The sequence below is a fragment of the Nanorana parkeri genome, unplaced genomic scaffold (genome assembly GCF_000935625.1).
Source record: "Nanorana parkeri isolate BGI_ZX_2015 unplaced genomic scaffold, ASM93562v1 scaffold2045, whole genome shotgun sequence".
In the NCBI taxonomy this organism is placed as follows: domain Eukaryota; kingdom Metazoa; phylum Chordata; class Amphibia; order Anura; family Dicroglossidae; genus Nanorana; species Nanorana parkeri.
The window spans coordinates 160,786-184,379 of NW_017308313.1; the positions used below are offsets into that span (position 1 = coordinate 160,786).

Consider the following 23,594-nt stretch of genomic DNA (forward strand, 5'->3'; position numbering starts at 1 on the left):
ATACATATATTACCTGCTGAAGGATTTGTAATGGTATTCATGCAATTTTGGAATATAGGCAACCCTATCCGACCTCACTATTAAGGGCAGTTAAGCCATACAGCTTGGTCACTAGCCTTCTATTCTCCATCTGCCGCTGTCATCACTCTGCCATGTCTCTCTGCAAACCTGTTTAAATTATTGACAGCACTGGACAAAGCAAAAGATCCCTGATTGACTCAACTTGGTGCCCAGCCCTCTCTTCGAGGGTGAGTACTGCAGGAGGCAGAGGACAGATTTGGGTATTTATACTAGCTAGATGTAAAAACCATTTGATTAATTTTATTGAGTGAATAACTGGATTAAATAGTGTTTGTTGTATCTGCCCTGAGTTCAGCTTGATTAAAATAGCAAGAAGATTCATTGTAATATTAATCATGCTGTGTGACAAATCTATAAAGTTTCTATGATAACTCTTAGGCTGTGTTTAGTATTGGACAAATATCCAAATGGATTAAAAAGGTTCATATTCTGGTCCACAGCAACTAATAAGATCCAAACCTTCATAATCATACATCCCTATGTTAATAAACTAGACATAGTATATGCATTTCTACCACTCTACATTTACAGATGATATTTTGTATGCATACCCCAAGGGCATTCTTCACACAGTCTGATGTCAAAAAGCCTCCTGCCTATTAAAAGATATTATTTCTGATTAGTACATAAGTATGGGTAATTAAAGTAATACATGATGTGATGGTGTAAATCTTCATATAATACAGTAAACAGGCATGCATAGGTAAAATGCATTTTTTTGTAATAGTAACACATACAATGTACCACCAATGTATATAAAAAGGAGTAGTTCATGTTACCTGCATAATACACTTAGAAATTTGGGTCCACCATTGCCAAAGGTCTCAGTATTGCTGGCTGTTTTGGCTCCACCCCCTGTACACAATTGGCCAAACTAGCGGCTGCAATGTCTTTATTAGTAGAAGTGCTTTCCTGCATTGGGAATACATGCATGGGGTGTGGGGGTCACATGATCACTTTCCTCCTTCCAATTGGACTATAGATCTGCACACACACTCAGGCTTGTGGGTGGTCAAAAGATTTTTCCTTCTTCTAATTACAAGTCTCTATGGCAAAGAGGAAGCTATGTGCTGATTGGATGCTGCAGCCTTTATCCTGGACGGCTTTAAGTGGCTGTTTGGCTCTAAAGGAAGGGGGCGAGGCCCCCGAAAACGCGTTCAGCCACAGCTGATATAGACTGACATGCTGTTGGTCGGAAGGTCCTTTTGGTGCGCACAGCGTATGGTGTTTTTTTTGTTTGTTTTATTGCATAATACATTTGCCTAATTTACTTAGCATTGCATTAGAAAATATTATGGTATTTAACAAACCGAAATTCTTCAATTGTCAATATACAGTTTTGAACTTACCAATGCACAAAGTGCCTGTGCAGCCGGTGTATACAGTCCCGTGTCAACCTAGAATAACAAAAGCCAAAGAAAGATAATTTGTACATTTTTCACAAAAATTATTACAGTAAAACACAAAAACTATTCCCCACTAGAGACAATAATATTGCAATTGGCTTCATACACAAATCTCCCATTTGTCACTCTTTCCAAGTGTATGTCAGCTACAAGACTCTCTTTATGATCAGTCTTTATCCCTTTATTTGTTTTGAGACAGGTTCTCTTTATAGTGGAAGACAAACTGAGGAGTTTGATTTTCTAATTGAATATAGACTACATACATTCAATAACCAATCATGTGCAGGGGAAATTAAAAAAAGGATTTTTGATTGCATGTGAGTGGACAGTTGAAGCAAAAACAGCTCCATATATTCACTGAAGAGTTTCTATTACTTTAGTAAATCAACAATTAGCTTTTACTATAACAAAAATTATAGCTTCTACTATAGCACACTAGCCATCATACCCAGGGGCGTCCCACGTCCAGGTGTCACCCTGAGCGGAGACCGGGTGACACCCCGTCATGACGTCATTGCGCATGTGCCTAACATCACCACGCACATGCACGATGACATCATTGTGCATGCGCGACCATCTAATTGACACCTGCCAGCGGCCATCTTAGTGATAGACGCCGGCAAAGAGAGGAGGGGACGTTCACCCGGCGGAATGAGGTATGCCGCCGGGTCCCCTCCTCTCTCTTGTCGGGCTCTTGGTCCATGACCGAGTGCCTGACTTTTTAGATGGGTTGACACCAAAATGACTGTCATTTTGGTGTCACCCCTCCAATGGTGACACCCGGGTGTGGGCCGCACCCCCCTTGTGACGCCACTGATCCTATCCTCTGAGCAGATTATATACTCCATGCATCTCTGGCAGGAAGCATGTAATGCCTTAAGGTCAACTGCAAAAATGCACAATTCCTTTAAGTTACAGTCTTAGAAGATTTCCTGAACCTGCCTGTGAAGTGGTGCATCTCTGCAATTTATACAATTTACACTGACATTTACAAAGAAAAAAAATTAAATTGTCCCAGCAGCTTCTTTCTGTTTGTAAATAGTTCCTGGGTATACTTTTCATCTATAGTAGACTCTTATCCTAAATGAGGGGGACCCCCGCCTTTCCAATAAAAAAAGACATAGGGTCCCATACCGGACCTAATAGGAACCTCACATGAATAATTGAGGTGCCCCAAAATCTATTACCAGACCCTTTTAGCGGGGCAGAAAAGTGAAAAAAAGAATATGGCCTCTCTCCTCTCTCTCCTTAATCCACATGCCCTCAACATGGGTGGGGTGCCTTGCCAGGAGGTATCCCCCTAGCAAAGCACCTTGTCCCCATGTCGATGAGGAGAAGAGCCCCTTTTCTACTTTAACCTAGTGGTGAGTCTGTACGAGGGGGCTAATTGGAATATGGAAGCCCCCTTTAAAAATAAAAGGGACCTCCAGATACCGGCACTCCCCCTTGGTGAATGAGTAAGGGGTATTTAAAACCCCTACTCATTCACAAATAAAGATAAAACAGTAAATGAAGACACCCAGATATTTGACAAATTATTTATTAAAAAATAAAAATAAAAACCCCAAAGATGTCCACTATCTCAGGATTCCCTGCCACGTAAGTAAATAGGCCGGGTGACGTCCGTGACTGCAAAGGATGTGGCAGGTGCTTGCTTAGCAGCCATTAATAGCAGGAAGCTTTCATATCTGTTAGCACTAGAGATAGCGCTATTATATATAAAATATCGCTGAGTAGATGTCTGGACCGTTAAGTTCTGACCCAACTTAAAGCTCATCCCTACTAATGATGCTTTACTACTAGGAATATTCCTATTAGTAATGCATTAGGCTATTCACCACCGCTGGAGGTCTGGTGAATGCCACATTTACTACTTTAAAAAATGCCCATAAATGTGCTATGCTGACATCATTTATAAATATGGAATACTTTTTGGGGGATTGTCCTGAATGTTACCATTCTTACATTTTATTTTGTAGAAATGACCCTGAAGAATAAATAGTTCTTACTGTATAGACCAGGGGTGCCCACAAGGTCGATCGCGATCTACCAGTCGATCGCGTAGCGATCACTGGTAGATCGCCATGTCCTCTCCTCCCGCTGCTTCTCTGGATCCCCGCTGCTCTCCCCAGCGGGGATCCGAGAAGAAGTGAAGGACCCGGCGGCGGGGGAGGGCGGAGGACGGAGCCGCTTTCACTAACTAATGCAGAGCAGTGAGGAGAGAGAGAGACACTCGGCCAGGATCTGACAGCCGGCGCCTCTCTCTCCCCTCACTGCTCGTCCATTCTGTCACAACGGCTCCGCCCCCTCCCCCACCCTGGCTCGTCGTATCCCCCGCTGCCTCTGCCCTGGAGAGCAGGGGGATCCAGAAATTGAAGTGAATATTGACACAAATCATTATGTGAACATTCTTAACTCCTTTAGTAAATTAGCCTCAGCATCTCTGTCCAGTTAATATTAACAGACAGAACTAAAGCTGGTGAACAGCAAACTTACCAGAAAGTTATACACAGTTAGAGTAACTTCATTTGCAGCTTCTGCAATCTCTGTGGAAATGTCTTCCTATGAACAAAATGCAACAGGATTGTGTGCATGTCAAATATTTTATTTATAGGTGTAGCTTTACATATTACAAATGACCATACAATTGAAAAAACATACAGGGCTATTCAAAAAAGAGTGAAGAGTTTGGAGAAGGCAGGAGAAGTGAACAATCTAACAGCTGATCTGGAAAAATTCTCCAATTCAGCTCACTTTCTGGTTCATCTATGTTGCCTTAGATTGTTCACTTCTCCTGCCTTCTCCAAACCCTTCACCCTTTTGCGAATAACCCTGATAGTTTTGTAAATATAAAATAGATAAAATATTTTTATTTTTAAAAGAAGTGCATGTGTTTGTGAGTGTGTGTGTGCTCATTTATGTTGCAAGTGTTGGATCCTTTTTTTTTCTCTATATATTGGCATAATTACCTGATTAGCTTCAATGTTAGGTGCATATACAATTACAGTACATTACATTACATGATATAACATAACCTAACCACAACGCTTTGTCACTTATCAAAAGTGATGCCAATCTTTAAAAAAAAAAAAGTTGCCATTATGTTTATTTAAAAGTAATCACACTGAATGTTGTGAATCGGTGAAAGGTAAAATGTGATTGCTTGATTACTGCAATTTGTGCATCTTCATTGATCATTGAAAGTGACATGAAAGTGAATGCTCATTTTGAATACTAAACATGAGAAGGAGCATATCAAAAATATTTTGCTTTGTGCGTGATTGGATGATTATAGCGAACACCGCTTCAAGTGAACTTTCTTTACTGCTTCATTGAAACAGACCCAGTCAATGTGTTTGTCTACCACTTGTCATATTAGAATGCAGCTCATAAACTGAAAAACATTGTATACATTATATCAAATATTTAAAAAAATATATATATATATAGGTAGGTGGAGAGAGACTTACAAAGGTTTTACCGGGACCAAAAATGTCATCAGCTTTGCAGCCTAGACACTCCTGCAATAAGATTAGAGGTTGTTATTATTATTATTATTATCATCATGATTGTCCACAGTTTGCAGCACTCAAAGTTTTGTTGTAGCAAGTAAACAATGTTTCATTGTAAGCAACAGATTCATTTTTACATGAGGCTACATCAACACATCTTGTTACTAATAGCACCAACTACAATTTCCTGAGTGCAGTTCACCTTCATTCTGGGACTGTAAATCATAAAGCTGAACACAATGCAAACAGCTACATAAGCATATGTAGGAGCTGTTTTAACTACCAAAGTATAGTATTTGTATTCATCCAGTTCTGAGATGTACACAGCTACCAAGGCATCAGAGCCAAATTGGTTACCTGCCTTTCTCTAGCTAAAGAAGAACTCTTATATCTGTATTAGACATGATGATTTGTTTTTTTTACGCTCCTAGATCTAGAAGTTAACCCTTGCAGTGCAGGGGTGGCCGCACTGCAAGGGTTATTTTTTCTAATTGAACAGAGAGCAGCGGAAGGTTGATGAGATAATTCCTCTGTTTTCTCCTTCTGTCAGTATGCCCCTTATCAGCACTCTTGTTCTTACAGCACATATGAATGCCACCTACTGCTGCACCTGTCTCTTCCACATAAGTTCTTCCATTCAGAGGATTATATAAGAGTCAAGTAAGTCTAACTCAGGTACTTACACTAATTAAATATAAAATAGATTTACACATTTTATTTCTAGACTTTTTTTAACGTTAATACTTTTTTTTTTTGCTAATAGAATACATAATAACACTTATACCTCCATAAACACAATTAAAACAACAATACAAAAACAAACACTAATACAATAAAAAAAACAACAACACCAATAACCAATTTCTCATCGTACCCTATTACCTAAATTACATTTCTTCACAAAGTACCAATAACAAATAAAACAGACATTATAAATAAACTCCTTTAATATATTCAATCCACTTATCCCACATTTTACCATATTTATCCATGTTGCCTCTATGTTTAAACATGATTCCCTCAAATCCAACCACTTTATCTAATTCTTTCTTCCACTCCTCCACTGTGGGAGGCGGTGCTGAAATCCACCTAAAGGCTATACTACGCCAAGCCACAAACAATGCCCTCGTTATAGCCACCTTCGTATAGTACCCCACCTTCAAAGATACAAAAATACCCAAAGTCAAGTAAGTCTTACTCAGGTACTTACACTAATTAAATATAACACAGATTTACACATTTTATTTTTCCTAAATAGACTTTAATAAATACTTGTTTTTGTAAACAAACATTTCTCACATTGGTCATAAAAGAGGAAAAAAATCTATTCTTGAAAACCTAGTCTATAAAAAAAACATCTTAAAATGAGTATTCTATACCAGTGTTTGCATACATGCTATTGCTGCAGCTTTATAATTCTCATAGTTCTCAGATTTCTAAAAAAAATAAAAAAAAATAACAGAGTTAAACTTACTGAAGGAAAAGTGCAAATAAATATTGTCATTACTCATATGCAAATGATTATTTTACAAGATTGTTAATGTAACAATAGATTTTCTCATACAAACTGCTTATAAAAAAGCAAAATCTCTCGTAGCCTTCTCATCAAATTAATATTACTTTGAGGAATGGCATTAGATAGGGGACATTTGGCTTTTGTGCATCCATCTGCCAGTATGTTTAATAGCAAGACCACTAGCCAATAGCGTCATGGCAAATGAGAGTTTAAAGAGAGACCGGCCCAGACGCCAAAATATTTCATGATGGAAAGGGGTCTAGGGGTCCTTTTGCTTGTTAACATAACACACAATAGTGTAGCTTTTTATCATGTAATAAACCAAACATTTTTAGTAGAAAATCAGCATATTTAAGAAAACATTTTTGTAAGTAGTTCATAAAGCATAAGTAGTATACACACTTGTAGGTGGTGGTAATATAAGCAAGTCAAATGATGCCTAAATTAAGTATAGCCAAAACTCTTTTTTTCTTCATTTTGGGAAGAATAGAGAAGGATTAGAATCCCTGTCGTGTTTTTATTGCTGTATTTATCACCATTATTATTTGTCCTGATGACCCTGTCATGTTTTATTAGGACAAACAAATGTGATGACAAATGCTAAATTTTACAGATGTCACCAGAAAAAGAGTTCAGGGGAAATCCCCCACTAGGGATAACTGATCCAGTGACAACTGTTTATTTTAGAGATTTCATCTCACTTCTTGTTGCATTTCCAGAGTAGGAAATAAAAGTAAAAGGGAAATCTCTGCAACAGGACACAGACGGCAAAGAAAAAAGTAAAACAAAAGGTAAAAACAAAACAAATTACAGGGATTACAAAGAATTTATATGACAGATTTTGAAACATTGTATCCTTATTTACATATATCTTTATTAATGTGCTTTTATTTTAAACTAGTTTAGTTTACTCTACTGTAGTTATGAGGATAATTCCAAATGAGCTGAGAATGGTGGAAATGATAAATCATTAAAAGTAGTAATATCAAAGAGATAACACCACTTACTGGCTTCATTTGTTATCTTCCCTTAGTGTTCTCTGCTATTTTGCAGACACTGCATCGTGTCTGAGAATAGTAATTTAATTTTGACATACCTAGTAGAAGTTAGTCACCTTTAAATGGAGTTGAACTACTAGCAGGTACACCATGACCTGGATAAACGAGAACCTCCACAGACATTACCTTGAATAGTGTTTCTTTATAAATTGTGATAAAGTGATTTCAACAATTTATTCCGTTTATTTTAACACCTTGTTACAATAAAATTTACCGATAATTTAGAGTATTCACAGAAGAGTTTGCCAAGACGGTACACAAATTCTGCAGATTGCTAAAAAGGAAATGACACGTTAGAGATAAATATGTATATCAGTATTATTGAAGGCATGCATTATAACAGTACAGAGTAATTACAGTTTGTTTGGCAAGAAGCGCATATGAAACAAATGAGGTCGGTTTAGTAAAGGAATAAAGGCAGTTTACTTGTGAAGTGAATATTCCCTTAGCTTAGAATAAAAAAAGACACTGGGGGGAATTTATCAAAACTGGAGCAGACAAAATCTGGAGCAGTTATGCACAGCAACCAATCAGCTTCTCTCTTTCATTTTCAGATCTTAACTGAACAAACTGAAGATAGAAGCCGATTGGTTGCCATGGGCAACTGCTCCAGAAATGCTCCAGAAACTGTGTTCACTTCAATCATCCATTCATTGCAAGTAACAATCCTGTATTTTTATGTTTTTACATTTCCTTAGCACATGAATGGGTATTGAACATGAACAAAACTTTTCTACTTTATTAAGTAAACAGCCTTTTTTCTTTAGTAAAGTAACCTTGTAAAAGGACTTTGTATAAACATAATTCAGTACAATATTACTTTTATATGTAAAATAAAAGATACAATATATCTGTAGATGGCAAAAATGGGATATGTAATACTTTCTAACAAAATTAAACAATATATGTAACCAAGAACCATTCTAGATCATAGGATATCAGGACCCTATAATACCTTTTATATAAAATGTTATAATAAGACTAGAGGTGACATAAAAGCATTATTCAGTGTTTGAGCAGTTGTACTGGATGTCACTTACCCGCACAAAGCATTACTCAGACTCCTATTGAACTATTTTAAAAATAATAGGCTCTGTCCTACCTTAATGACAAATTAAACAAATAAGAAAAGTAAATTAAAACTAAGAAAATGTAATTGTTTATTTTCATGTTATTCAATACTTTACCTTCAGTGCTTGTGTCAGACAATCTTTGTCATCAGCATAGGGAGCTCGACTTGGACATTTTGTATTGTCAATATCTATAATACAACAATGACATAACAGACACAGTTTAATACTACCTGAAGACATCCAAAAAGTTATCACATGTTTCTAGCAATATAATATAGATCTTGCTCATAGATTAATAGTACATACCCTGACAGAAGTTAAGACCAAACAGCGCAAAAAGTAGAATGACCTTCATTGTGCTGATTGTTGAGTTGTACTCAGTGGGATAAAATGCACACATCAGTTCCTCTTTTATACCATTTCAATTCAGTGGCATCATTAAACACATGACGTAGTTCCACGCACACTGACTCGTGTCCTAGTGTTTTGCTTTTGCTAATATTTGTCTCTGCAATCATCAATCATCAAAGAAGTATAGGCAGTTACACAAATAAGGTGTGCTCCTTTTTATAGCTTTAATTAATATATCTGATCCATTTAAAACATAGGTGACTTTTCTGTATACGGTGTTAGTATTTGAATTACAGTTTAGCTGTTAATGGATATATTTAAAACAACTGTTTTTAATATATCCTTACTAACTGTACTATGGGGTCTAGTCACTAAGCTGCCGAAGGATCTAGCCGTAGCTTCGGCTGATCCTTTGGCTAGCTTCGGCCCCAGGACCCCTGCTGTTCCGGCTATTCACTATAGCCCGTATAGCTACCGAAGTCGGCTGAGCGGCTCAGTTGAGCCGAAGGCATATGCATCGGCTCGACTGAGCCGAGGTGAAAGGCGAAGCTGGCCGAAAGGCCGGCCATTGGCCGGCCAACAGCCTGCTACGGACTGCTGGGCGGAGCCAGTCGTCATCTCACGGCTGGCTCCGGACACTTGCACATGCAGATCAGCATCCCTGGTTACCAGATAACCAGGGACACTGATCTCCAGATAGCCCAACTCTCCCGAACGCTCCGGGAGTCTCCCACTATTAGATTGCTGCTCCCGGGCCGCCCAGGAGAGAGTTACTTTCTACCGGAAAGTTTAAGTCTGCTCGATCGAGCAGAGTAAAACTTTCCCTGCTCTGTTGTCTTTTTTTTTACATCGGAGGCGTTGGCTGCCATCAGAAATAAAAAATAAAAAAGTAAGCATAGGACTGCATAGCTACATTTCTATTGGCTATTTCAATTTGCAATAGCCATTAGCAAACTAGCAATTGCACCCACCCACTGCTGCTGTCAATCAGCAGAGGGGACCTGCAGTTCTCCATCAGGTCCCCTCTAGTGATTGACAGCAGCAGAGGGAGGGTGCAATAGCTAGTTTGCTATTGCAAATTGAAATAGCCAATAGGAATGTAGCTATGCATTCCTATGATTATTTTTTTTGTGTTGTTCTGATGGCAGCCAACGGCTCCGATATCAGAAGAAAAAAAAAAACAAGACAACAAAGCAGGGAAAGGTTTACTCTGCTCGATCGAGCAGAGTTAAAATTTCCGGGAGAGTTTTTTTTAAATTTTATTTTGACGGCAGCAGAACCGTCCGGCCAATCGAAAACAGGTGGGCGGAGCTAGCTGTCCCTGCCAGCTCCGCCCAATAATGTTCTATTCTTTTTTTTCTACTTTTTAAAACTATTTTTCTATTCTGCTTGATACCACAGAGGTATCGAGCAGGACTGCCGAGCCGAAAGCCGCTCGGCGGCATTCGGCTATTCACTCGCTGCTGTTCGGCATCTATGAGAATAGGCTGAACAGCAGCGAGTAGCCTGCCGGAGGTTCGGTTTACTGCACTTCAGGTCGGCCGAACATGCAGAGCATGTTCAGCCGACCCGAAGCAAGCCGATGTACTGCTGATTTCAGCCGATATACAGCTGAAATCAGCCGTACAAGCCTGAAGTGAATAGCCAAACAGTGGTCGGCTCACTTCACTTGGGTTCAGTTGTTCACTTGGCTGCCCTCGGCAGCTTAGTGAATAGACCCCTATATTTCTAACACTAATACCGTATACACAAAAGGAACTTATGTTCTTAAATTAATCAGATATATTCATTTTAAATTGATTATATGTTTGTTTTATGTTGTACAAATATGAAGATATTGAGTTTTGTTTCTGTTCTATTATTATGTTTGCCCCCCTCCCCCTTATTTCTTCTGTTATTATATTTTTTCATATTATCTATTTAAAAATACTGTACAAGTACCTTATACAGAGAAATGACTGGTGGTCACGAAACTTGTTTTTTTGGTGTTAAATAAATACCTTCAGTTTTTTTACGAAAGGGGGAAGAGCTTGGAGAAGGCAGGAGAAGTGAACAATCTAGGACAACATAGCTTCACCCTTTTTTGAATAACCCAATAGTTAAACGAGATCTTGTTTCACATTAAGTGCATCTAACTTATGTCACCTTGGCAATACCTAGGCCAGGCCCTGTGAACATTGAAAGCGACCTTCCATTGCATGAAAACTGTCTTATTCTCCACAGGCATTCAGTCGCACGGGCTGAAGTCACAACCATTCGGTCACTAGCAACCTGGCCAATGCAAGTTCACCATTTCTACCACTTCTTTTTTTGCCATTCGACCACAATTAAGCAAATTACAATACCCTATGGGCTCTCTTCTTCTGTCCTCTTCTCTTTCTACCTATGTTTAGTTCCTGAGACTGTGTTCCTATCAGAAGCAACACACAGAGCACAGAGTGTCCCCAACATATGGCTGGTGATCTTATTTCCTCCCTCCCCAATTTCTTACCAACATCACTTCCTATTTCACCGTCCTTTTCGAACAGCGAGGCTCCATTCACACAGGAGCGGTTGTCCACACGTATTCAGGTGTACGAATATGCGTGGAACCTCTCTAAACACAAAAAACAATGCACTTAAATGTGCATTGTTCAGACTTTTGCGGCGGCCATGCGGTACAAAGCCGTGCATCCCACAAAATAGTACAAGCGCGATTTCAGGGATGGATTCCGCACGTTTGCGGCTATCATAATAGCCACAAATGAGCGGAATCCGTGCAGTTTAAAGATTTTAGCATTTGCGTGCTGTGCGGTCTTCCACTCGGAAAACGCAAACACTGTATGTCAATGAAGGCTTAGACAAGTTAATTAGCATTTGAATGCAGGAAGCTCAGCTTCTTTCTCAAACTTAGAATTAACCCAGATGGTAGGTAATTGTGGGTTTTCAATATGTGCTTATTAAAAATCATTATATTGCAGTGACATGCAGTAAGGTCTGTGCTAGGTGAGGCATTCCTTACATAGCGGGGAGGCTTTCCCTGCTGTGTAACCTGATAGAAGCCGGTATGAATGGAGAAAAAGCCCTTACCGCACGTCCCAGATATATTGGCTATAGTAACACACCTAAACACCAAAAATATTTCATGATGATGAAACATCCAATCAGATCTTTTGGCAACAGTTAAGAAAACAAGCAGTGCTTGCCAAGATTAAGGGCAAAGATTAAAGACATCATTACTTTTTATTTTTGCTCCCTCCCATCTCATCCTTCTGCACATCATGGCTTTTTATATATTTTTTGTTGTGTAAAATGTTATTGAATGCTAACAACTTTATACATGAGGCTACACCATTTGTCTTTGCACTTTCCTTTTTGATTCAACCTAAATTAATTTCTGTTTTTTTGTTTTTTTTTACTGTGCAGAACATTTGTATTGAATACTATACAATATAATAAAGAAAATGATATGGATAGTTCTGATGTACAACATACTACCCTGCATTCTTTACACAGCCATGATCAGCATTGCACACCACTATTCCAATTCCCACCAGCCAAGTGCTTAATTATATCAGTAGGACTGGATGTGGTAATTGCTATGATGTTCCCAGCCCTGAACGACCCACACTGAAGCTGAAGAGGCTGCAGCCAGGAGAGCCAGCCATGTCAGTAAATTATCTGCCCAGAGAGGTAAGTGACTCTGTACTTACCTAGGACTGTCTATGTGAGTGTAAGTATACGGGTGTATATATGTATCTATGGTGCACACTACTTTACTGCACAAGTATGCGGTGACATACTGCAAATAAAGGGCAGCTTTGCCAGTGTCAGCAACAAGTGTACACAGCAGACAATATATAATATGGGGGTTATTCACAAAGCTAGCCGAAGGATCAGCCGTAGCTCCGGCTGATCCTTTGGCTAGCTTCGACCGCCTGAGCCCTTCGACAGCTTTGTGAATAACCCTCTATGTGTTTGTGGAATAAAATTAATTTGAAAACCCCAATAAAGAGACTACACTTTAATACAATATAACAAAATATTGCACTGCATAGAAACTTAAGCTGACCATGCACCTATAGATTTTCTATAGATTTTTTTCTATCAGCCTGTGGTCAGATGAAAAAAGTGCAACAGATTCCTCCATCTACGCTTAACTGTGTCGATGGAAGAATCTCCCGTTGGGCCACGCTTCAGTATCTTGCTAGTCGGCCCGGTTGCCTCTTAAAATACCTGAACAATGCCTGCATCCAATCAGATTGTTCATGTATTTTGACAGCCAGCAGGACTGACTAACAAGATACTGAGGCTTGGCCCAGTGGGAGATTGCTTCATCCACACAGTTTAGCGTAGATAGTGGAATCTGTTGCACTTTTTCCATCTGACCATAGGCTGATAGAAAAAAAACTATAGACAATCTCTAGGTATACAAAAAAGCTGTACACAAAATGCTAATGAAAAAGATGAGGAAGAAGGTCTTGGTAGAACATGAAAGTTGTGGAGGCTACTACAATCAGGATGCATTTGGCAGCAATCGCAAGTAAGCATCCTGGAGAGGTGCTGGCAGAAATGCTCAAACGCTACTGCTGTTGCATCAGACTTTAACAAAGAGAAAGTTTCCATTGTATACAGATGACAAAATAAATGCCTCATCATTACAAACAGGCAATTTATCATATTATATCTGTAAAAAATAAATCAGGTTCTGAATTGAGAAAGTTAGTGTGATGACCAGCAAAAGAAAAATACAGCAAGTGTAGTTGCTTTGATAATTTTTCTACAGATATACCATGACCTGGATTAATGAGAACCTTCACAGGCAAATTCTCATATTATTTTGCAGGATAAACAAACCTGTAATATGCAGGAATCACCATAAACCCATGGTAGCCCTGATCCTTATTCCTTTTACTGTGTCCTGTAATTATGTGGAGGTCAGCAAAAGGACCCAAGGGGAACTGTGAGAACCTAGAAGATCGACCCTCCCAAAGTGTTGGTTTTCCTGTGGCCTTCTCATGCAGATTTTTTCATGAAAGGGAAATAATCACTTTTGTTTGAATACATTAGCATGTTAAAGCTAATATGAGATTTTAATGAATAGTTTACATATATTATAATAAACTTTAGAGTATACATATCACAAGGTGTGCTGTAAAGGAAATTGGACCTGCTGAGAAAAACCTCATTCAGATGTGGCCTTTTTTATTATGTGCAAATAAAATGAAAAACGCCTACAGTGTTTATTTTAATAAATGTTCTGTACACAAAATGTTAATTAAAAAATATGAGAAAGAAGGTCTTGGTAGAACATGAAAGACGTGGAGGCTACTACAATCAGGATGCATTTGGCAGCAATGGCAAGTAAGCATCCTGGAGAGGTGCTGGCAGAGATGCTCAAGAGCTACTGTTGCATCAGACTTTAACAAAGAGAAAGTTTCCATTGTTATACAGATGGCAAAATAAATGGACACATTTTACAATAAAATGGAAGGTTTGTGGAAGGAAAGAAAAAAACAACAACTTCCAGGTCATATGAAAACCTTGTTAAGTGCAGATTCAGAGAATGTAATCCTGAATGATCCAATTTTAGCTCTGCCAAAAAGGTCTAACTTCCTATATTTATTTATTTATTACTATATTACAAACTACTTTAGCCCATGTTGAGTAGTAGTTTTAATCATAATTTTAGCCTGAGGGGTCCAATCCTGGTTTATTCATCAACTGCATACTAACACTACAACAACATAGCCACAGGCAGAAGAAAATCAAAATGGGTATATCACACATGAGTCACACATGAATTACATGCATCTTAGTTTGAAACTTCTGACATAAATTCAATGAGAGTGATGGATCTTTTTTGCTTAGCCTGTGAGGCTGAATGAAAAAATTCTGACAGATTCCTCCATCACAAACAAGCAGTGAATGAATAAATCTGTCACTGTGTCCTTTGTATTCTGACAGGGGCGCTCACCACTGGCAGATTACCTGAACAGTGCTTGCAGCTGATTGGCCAGATCTCAATTCCTATTTACCCAGTTTAAAAGTGGTGATTCCCTGGAAGCCTGGGAATAACACACATTATTCAGTTTGGCCATTTACCATGATCACCATGAAGAAAAAAAGGTAATTTTTAGGGCTGGTAATGATTAAAAGTTTTGTGTTCAATTAATCTAATTTTTTTTAATCGATCCATTTCGATTAATTATAACGCACATACAGATCCAACTACATTGCCCTATACACATACAGCACAACAATGAAGTAATAAAATGAACTAGGATCACACTAATTCAGCATGTTATTAATCTCACGTGCCCCACTCAATATGGCCGCCGCTTGAGTGGGGCAACTCAGAATAATAACGTGCTGGATTAGTGTGATCCTAGTTCATTTTATTACTTCATTGCTGTTCTGTATGTGTATAGGCCAATGCCTTGGCTGGCGCTCGTGCAGAAAGTTTCTTGGGCAAACTCACCGGCCCTAGTGGCTGCGTCGGCTAACGCAGGGGGGAGGAGCCCGGTGACATCACGGACATCGACGTCACCGGACTCCTCCCCCTTCCCTTTGTTAGCCGTCACGGACATCGACGTCACCGGACTCCAGGTGACGTCGAAAATAATTTTAATCGATCAAAATGTTTAACGATTAATCGACAAATTAATCTTTAATTTTCACAGCCCTAGTAATTTTCATCCTCATCCTCATATGTGAAAAGTCTTTTCTTTGGCAGATTTTCTATACACAGGGTTGCTGAAGCTGACACATGAATGAAATGTCATACGATAATCTGTTGGAGATTTTCTCATAGAGACCGTGACTGCTACTGATGTGTGACTGCATTTCATACCTGTAGCAGTTTACCACCCTTTCCCCCAGTGACAGAGTCTATTTAGGAGAGATTAGGGGCCATATCTAAAGCCTTTTTAAGATTAAACTGCCTCTTGATCACTTAAACTGAATCTATAGGCAAAAGCAAAAATCACATATACTGTATGCTGCTGTCTCTCAATAACATTAACCCAGCAGTCATTTTTTTCTAAGCAACAAGGTTGTTTTTTAACTGCTGATCCTGCCAGTAGATATGATTTTTCACTTCCTGTAATACGGTGACAATGTTATTCATTATACATTAAAATCATTGTATGTAAGTCGTATGACGCAACGCGTAGGTAGGAGTTGGTGATGTCATCAGGCCCAGGAGGAGCGGGGTCACGAAAATAAAGTATGAAGAATATGGAGAGCCTGAAACTCCCGGTGTGTTTTAAAAAAAAGTCTTCTGGAAGGATGAATGCAGCATGTAGTTTTATTATCTGAGTAGTTTTGAGTTTTAACACAATGCTTTAAATCATACATTTAGTATATATAGGGTTGCCACCTGTCAGGGATTCACCCGGGCAGTCCGGTTTTTGAGTCTTGTGTACGGGTGACAGGCAGGGCCGGTGCTAGTCTAATTTGCGCCCTAGGCAAGACCAGCTACTTGACCCCACCAAAAAAAAAACCCATAAAAATTGCCAAGTTTGAGTGTTAAAGACAGATTTGTAGAAAAAATAAAACAATAAAACATACAAATTAAATTATACAGCAATGCAGAATACTATCAGCTATAGAGGACAATTATTTCCAGGAATACATTATATAGCAATGCAGAACAATACCATCAGCTATTGAGAACTACAAATCACAGCAATACAGTATACATCAATGCAGAATAATACTATATGAATGTTCTACATACTCTGTGCTTCCACCCTGTTCCGGGGTGCCGGCCTGATGTCTCGGGCAGAGGGTCTCAGGAGGGGTGCAGAAAATCTCATGAGAGGTGTGAAAGGTCTCAGCATGGGAGCACAGGGTCTCAGCATGGGAGCACAGGGTCTCAGGAGTGTTGCGGAAGGTCTCAGGAGGGGTGACGAGGGTGTCAGGAGGGGTGCAGCAGGTCTCCGGAGGGGTGCAGAAGGTCTCAGCATGGGAGCACATGGGAGCACAGGGTCTCAGGAGAGGTGCAGAGGGTCTCAGGAAGGGTGCAGAAGGTTTCAGGAGGGGTGCAGAAGGTCTCAGGAGGGGTAAAGAAGGTCTCAGGAGGGCTGCAGAGGGTCTCAGAAGGGGTGCGGAAAGTCCCAGGAGGGGTGCGGAAGGTCCCAGGAGGGCTACGGAAGGTCTCAGGAGGGGTACAGAAGGTCTCATGAGGGGTACGGAAGGTCCCAGGAGGGCTACAGAAGGTCCCGGGAGGGCTACGGAAGGTCCCGGGAGGGCTGCGGAAGGTCTCAGGAGCGGTGCAGTGGGTCTCAGGAGGGGTGCAGAGGGTCTCAGGAGGGGTGCGGAAGGTTTCAGGAGGTGTGCAAAAGGTCCCAGGAGGGCTATGGGAGCTCTCAGGAGGGGTGCAGAGGGTCTCAGGAGGGGTGCGGAAGGTTTCAGGAGGTGTGCAGAAGGTCCCAGGAGGGGGGTGGAAGGTCCCAGGAGGGCTATGGGAGGTCTCAGGAGGGGTGCGGAAGGTCTCAGGAGGGGATGCGGAAGGTCTCAGGAGGGTGCAGAAGGTCTCAGGAGGGGTACAGAAGGTCCCAGGAGGGGTGTGGAAGGTCCCAGGAGGGCTACGGCAGGCCTCAGGAGGGGTGCAGAAGGTCTCAGGAGGGGTGCGGAAGGTCCCAGGAGGGCTATGACAGGTCTCAGGAGGGGTGCGGAAGGTATCAGGAGAGGTACGGAAAGTCCCAGGAGGGATGTGGAAAGTCTCAGGAGGGGTGCAGGGGGTTTCAGGAGGGGTGCGGAAGGTCTCAGGTGGGGTGCGGAAGGTCCCAGGAGGGGTGCGGAAGGTCCCAGGGGGGTGCAGAAGATATCAGGAGGGCTAAGGAAGGTCTCAGGAGGGGTGCGAAAGGTCCCAGGAGGGCTATGGAAGGTCTCAGGAGGGGTGCGGAAAGTCCCAGGAGGGGTGCGGAAGGTCTCAGGAGGGGTGCAGGGGGTTTCAGGAGGGGTGCGGAAGGTCTCAGGAGGAGTGCCGAAGGTTTCAGGAGGGGTGCGGAAGGTCTCAGCATAGGAGCAGAGGGTCTCAGGAGGGGTGCAGAGAGTCTCAGGAGGGGTGTGGAAGGTCTCAGGAGGGGTGCAGAGGTTCTCAAGAGGGGTGTAAAGGGTCTCAAGGCAGTGCAAAGGGTCTCAAGGGGGGTGCAGAGGGTCCCAAGGGAGGTGAGGAAGGTCTCAGGAGGGGCACTGTAATTGCTCAGTCTTATAAAATCACATATATATATCTATAGATATATATTTATCTATAGATATATATATCTATATATATACTATATTGCCAAAGGTATTGGGACACCCCTCCAATGGATTCATGTTCCATGAAATTTCATTGCTACTAAATATTCTACGGTCAACAAAGTGGAAGCAACTGGGAACAACAGCAACTCAGCCACAAAGTGGTAGGCCATGTAAAATCACAGAGCGGGGTCAGCGCATGCTGAAGCACGCAGTGCACAGAAGTCGCCAACTGTCTGCAGAGTCAATAGCTACAGACCTCCAAACTTTGTGTGGCCTTCAGATTGGCACAACAACAGTGCAGAAAGAGCTTCATGGAATGGGTTTCCATGGCTGAGCAGCTGCATCCAAGCCTTACATCACCAAGTGCAATGCAAAGCGTCGGATGCAGTGGTGTAAAGCACACCGCCACTGGACTCTAGAGAAGTGGAGACGTGTTCTCTGGAGTGACGAATCACGCTTCTCTGTCTGGCAATCCGATTTACATGTCTGGGTTTGGCGGTTGCCAGGAGAACGGTACTTGCCTGACTGCATTGTGCCAAGTGTAAAATTTGGTGGAGGGGGGATTATGGTGTGGGGTTGTTTATCAGGGGTTGGGCTTGGCCCCTAAGTTCCAGTGAAGGGAACTCCTAAGGCATCAGCATACCAAGACATTTTGGACAATTTCATGCTCCCAACTTTGTGGGAACAGTTTGGTGATGGCCCCTTCCTGTTCCAACATGACTTGCACTCCAGTGCAGAAAGCAAGGTCCATAAAGACATGGATTAGCAAATTTGGGGTGAAGGAAGTTGACTGGCCTGCGCAGAGTCCTGACCTCAACCCGATAGAACACCTTTGGGATGAATTAGAGTGGAGACTGCGAGCGCGGCCTTCTCGTCTATCATCAGTACCTGAGCTCACAAATGCGCTTCTGTAAGAATGGTCAAACATTCCCATAGACACACTCCTAAACCTTGTGGACGCCTTATATATATATATACCTTTATATGTATATATATATATATACACACACACAGTATAATACAGTAAAACAAAGTATCAGCATGCCTGCCTTGCTGGCAGACATGCTTTGACTTGTAGTTCCTTGACAACCAGAGGATCCAGGCTTTCCTAAAGCTGCCAAATAGACATGTGTGATTCGTTTTGTTCCGAATCGAAATTCGGCCGAATTTTCGGACATTCGGATGTATCCGAATTCCGAATTACAGACATAACGAATGCAAACGAATCCGAATTTCCATTTTAAATTAGGTAGCGGTAGTTCGAACGTTCGTTTTGTTTTCTGTTCTTATTCGTTTCTTATTCGTTTCGTTCGTTGGAGCAAAGTGACATTAGAGAAGGAGAAACATATTTTTTCCCCCTCAAATGTCACTTTGCTGCGAACGAACGAATAAGAAACGAATAAGAAACGAACAAGAAACGAATAAGAACAGAAAACAAAACGAACGTTCGAACTACCAGTACCGAATTTCGTCCGAATCCGAATTCCGAATCCGAATTGACTTTCACACCCGAATCCCGAAAAACGAAATAACACAAATCTGAATTTAAAACGAAACTAAACAAATTTTTGGGCAGTGCACATGTCTACTGCCAAATATGTATTATTTAATTATTGTGTAGCACAGTGTGCATTATCCAAAGCTATCTTTCCTCCTAAAAATCAGCGAGCATCACTTCTGAAAGACTTTCAAGATAGACTATGAGATTTCACATCAGCCAGTCAAATCATCCCAATCCTTTTTCCCCAAATTGTTCTAGAAAATTCTGATTGGCTGTTATATGCAACACACAGACAGTCTGTGACAAATTCCCTCATCATTTCGCAAATGATGACCCAATCTTTCTAGGCTACTTGTGAATGAAAAGAAAAGAGAGAGGGAAGAGAGAGAGAGCGAGAGAAGAGAGAGAGAGAGAGAGAAAAGAGAGAGAGAGAAAAGGTAGGCGCGTGCGCAGATGCCGGCGGCCATTTTTGCAGAAGGGACATTCTTCCCCTAGGCAACAAGCACCCCCTAGGCAACGAGCAACCCCATGGCAACGAATATGTACCACATACACACAAACGCAGCCTAACGAGGAGGTGGCCAGGGAGACGAGGCCCGTGACAGAGGAGAGATGAGAGGGGGGGGGGATCAGCTGCCAGCCGCTACCCACTACAGAACATTTACGCCTTCATAACAGCAGCTGATTTACAAGAGGTCACCGCAGGGGGCTTTCCAGCACTGCATCCTCCAACAGCCCCAAACTCACTACAGCTACAATCAAATGTTACACAGCCAATTCCAGTGGTTGGTGCAGATACACAACAGCATACATCCGGTGTCAGTTCGGGGGGGTGAGTTGAATCAACAAGCTGTTTTATCTAATTTAATCGCTTCCCTCTCCAGAATTGCGGATATATTTACTGTTTCTTCACCGGCCACAATGGTATGGGCTCCGTCCATAGATGAAAATACAGTTAATGTTGTTTCTTCTCCTGTCTCTAATGTTACTTCTGTTCCTGTTACTCTTAATGTACCTGAAAATTCATATAGAACTCCATTACCTTGTGAGATTTCGCCTATCGGTATGCACCTGTCTTCCTCATTGAAAGATAAAAATATTAAAGGAGAGTTTATTGACATTTTGTCATTGCTGCCGTCAGCAAAGGATTTTTATTAGGTCTGAAAAAGACAAGACTGAGGAAGACAGAAGCAGACCAGTGGCACACTTTTAATAATTGGTTGCAGGCTTTCTGTATTTTTGGGAGTATTTTAAGTAATACATTTCCAGATCAAAGCAGCGGATTATTTCAACATGTTGAAATAATTTTAAAAGCTTATAAAAATGTTGGTGGGCTAGGTTGGTTTTACTACGATGAATCTTTTCATCAAAAGAAAGCGGTTTATGCTTCTTTGCAGTGGGGGATGAAGGATGTGGGTTTGTAGTTGAATTTAATCGTTCCACAAAAGCCTGCAATTAGGCAGCCACCTACCTCGGCCCCTACTTCAGGGTTTGCGTAAAGGGGTATGTTTTTCGTTTAATGAAACACATTGCAAATGGGCAAATTCATGTAAGTACAAACATGAATGTTCCTTTTGTGCAGGTTTACACCCATTTTCAAGGTGTTTTAAAAAACAGGCTAGTGCTACAGTAACACAAAGGGATATTTTTTCAAAAAGCCTGCATGGCAGTGAGGCTGGAAAAAAATGCTTCCATGGAATCAGGGGATAGCTCAGCTATTAATTGATGGTTTTGCCTTTGGCTTTAAGATCACGGTGTTCCAGGGTTCAGGTTGTGAGGTTGTGAATAATTTAAAATCTGTTAACCAACATCCTAATATAGTTAAGGACAAGATTCTAAGAGAAATAGCTGCAGGTAGAGTAGCTGGCCCTTTTTCAGCGCCTCCTTTTAAAAAAATTTAGGATTTCCCCATTAGGTTTAGTGCCTAAAAAGGAACCAAATTCCTTTAGGCTGATACATCATTTGTCTTTTCCCAAAGGGGATTCGTTAAATGATGAGATAGACCCAGCAGTTACAGCGGTTGCATATGCGTCTTTTGACTCTGCCCTGTCAAAAATAAGAAGTTTCGGCAAAGGGGCATTATTAGCGAAGGCCGACATCAAATCAGCATTTTGCCTCTTACCCATACACCCAGAAGCTTTTAATTCCTTAGGTTTTTATTTTGACCAAGCTTTTTTCTTTGATAAGTGTCTTCCCATGGGTTGCTCCCTTTCTTGTTTTTTATTTTGAGTCTTTTTCTACATTTTTAGAATGGGTTTTATGCTTTGAATCTGGCCTTGACAATGCAATCCATTATTTAGATGATTTTTTATTCATAGGTCCGGCAAATTCCGCAGTTTGTTCTAATTTGTTTCAGTTGTTTTGTTCTATTAGTGCATATTGCGGAATTCCATTGGCAGAGGAGAAATCTGTTTTCCCTATGACATGTATAACGTTTTTGGGTATTCAGATTAACACGGTTTCCTGTGAGTTTTATTTACCCATAGAAAAAAATTCAAAAGCAACAAGGATAATTTCTGATATGTTGGGAAAAAAGAAGGTGTTACTGCGAGAGTTACAATTCCTGTTAGGCCTTTTGCCTCAATACCGGTAGGTCGGGTTTTTTCTAGGCGATTAGCTCAGGCTATGGCAGGTTACAAGTCACCGTTTTCGCATAATCGGTTGACAGTAGACTTGAAAGACGATTTGATGGTCTGGTCAAATTTCTTAGTGTCATTTAATGGGCGATCTTTTTGGCAAAGCGATTTTATAGCAGCAGAAGATATTAATTTATTTACGGACGCTGCAGCATCCATTGGTTTTGCTGCAGTTTTCGGTACCCGTTGGTGCAATGGTATCTGGCCAATGTCTTGGAACAGAGAGAAAGCAGAAAAGAACATCGTACTTTTAGATTTTTTCCCAGTAGTAGTCGCTCTGGAGTTGTGGGGAGTGCAATTTGCAAATAAGAGGATTTTGTTACATTCAGATAATAAAGGAGTCATTTATGCTGTGAACTGCCTGTCTTCTAAGTCTCCGTTTGTTATTAAGTTATTGCGCTATTTTGTTTTTCAGTGTCTAAATCTCAATATCTGGGTTAAAGCAAAATATTTACCAGGAAAATTTAATAATGTGGCAGATTCTCTTTCCCGTTTCCAGATGGAGCGTTTCAGAAGTCTGTTGCCGGAAGCGGATATGGAAGGCTGCATATGCCCCGCTCATTTATGGGAACTAATTTAAATGTAATTTCTGCAGCCATTTGTAGTTCATTGGCTCCAAAAACGCGCACTGACTATACAGTGGCTTGGGAGAGATGGCTAGCTTTTCTCAGAAAGATGGGTGCCCCATTCACCCCTTCTGAACAAACGATATTGGCATTCATGAGCTATTTAATTGATGAGGTTTTTTCTTACACTTTTCTTACAGGGATTTCGTTTTTCTTTAAATTACATAATTTTTTGCCTCGTTCTAAGTATTTTTCAGTTCAGCAGGCGTTAAAGGGTTTTCGCAGAGCAACGGTAATTCCAGATGATAGGCGCCCCATTTCTACTGATATTCTTAGAAACATATGTCATTGTATTATGTAAGTATGTTCATCCCCTTATGAAGATCTTTTGTTTCATACAGCATTTGTTTTAATGTTTTTTGCGGCCCTCAGGATGTCAGAATTAGTCCCAAACAATAAAAAAGGTGGATCGGGTTTAATGTTTCAAGATATTTTTATTCAGGATACGGCAGTAGTTATCAATATCAGCAAATCTAAGACCGACCCCTGGGCATAGGTAAACACTTACATTTAAATGCTTGTCCGGACAGTTTGATTTGTCCCGTGGTCACAGTTAAACGATTTGTGTCAATAAGGCCTTCTTTCCCTGGAAATTTTTTGATC

The 23,594-nt window shown here is 40.7% G+C and overlaps 1 long non-coding RNA gene across 1 annotated transcript in view; it reads right to left on the bottom strand.

Annotated features, from left to right (window-relative positions):
- The window catches only part of LOC108800492, a 48,757-nt gene that overhangs the window by 361 nt on the left and 24,802 nt on the right, over window positions 1-23,594 (bottom strand). The window contains exon 2 of the long non-coding RNA XR_001942104.1: window positions 633-677. This is a non-coding gene — a long non-coding RNA (uncharacterized LOC108800492). The remainder of the gene's footprint in view (window positions 1-632; window positions 678-23,594) is intronic.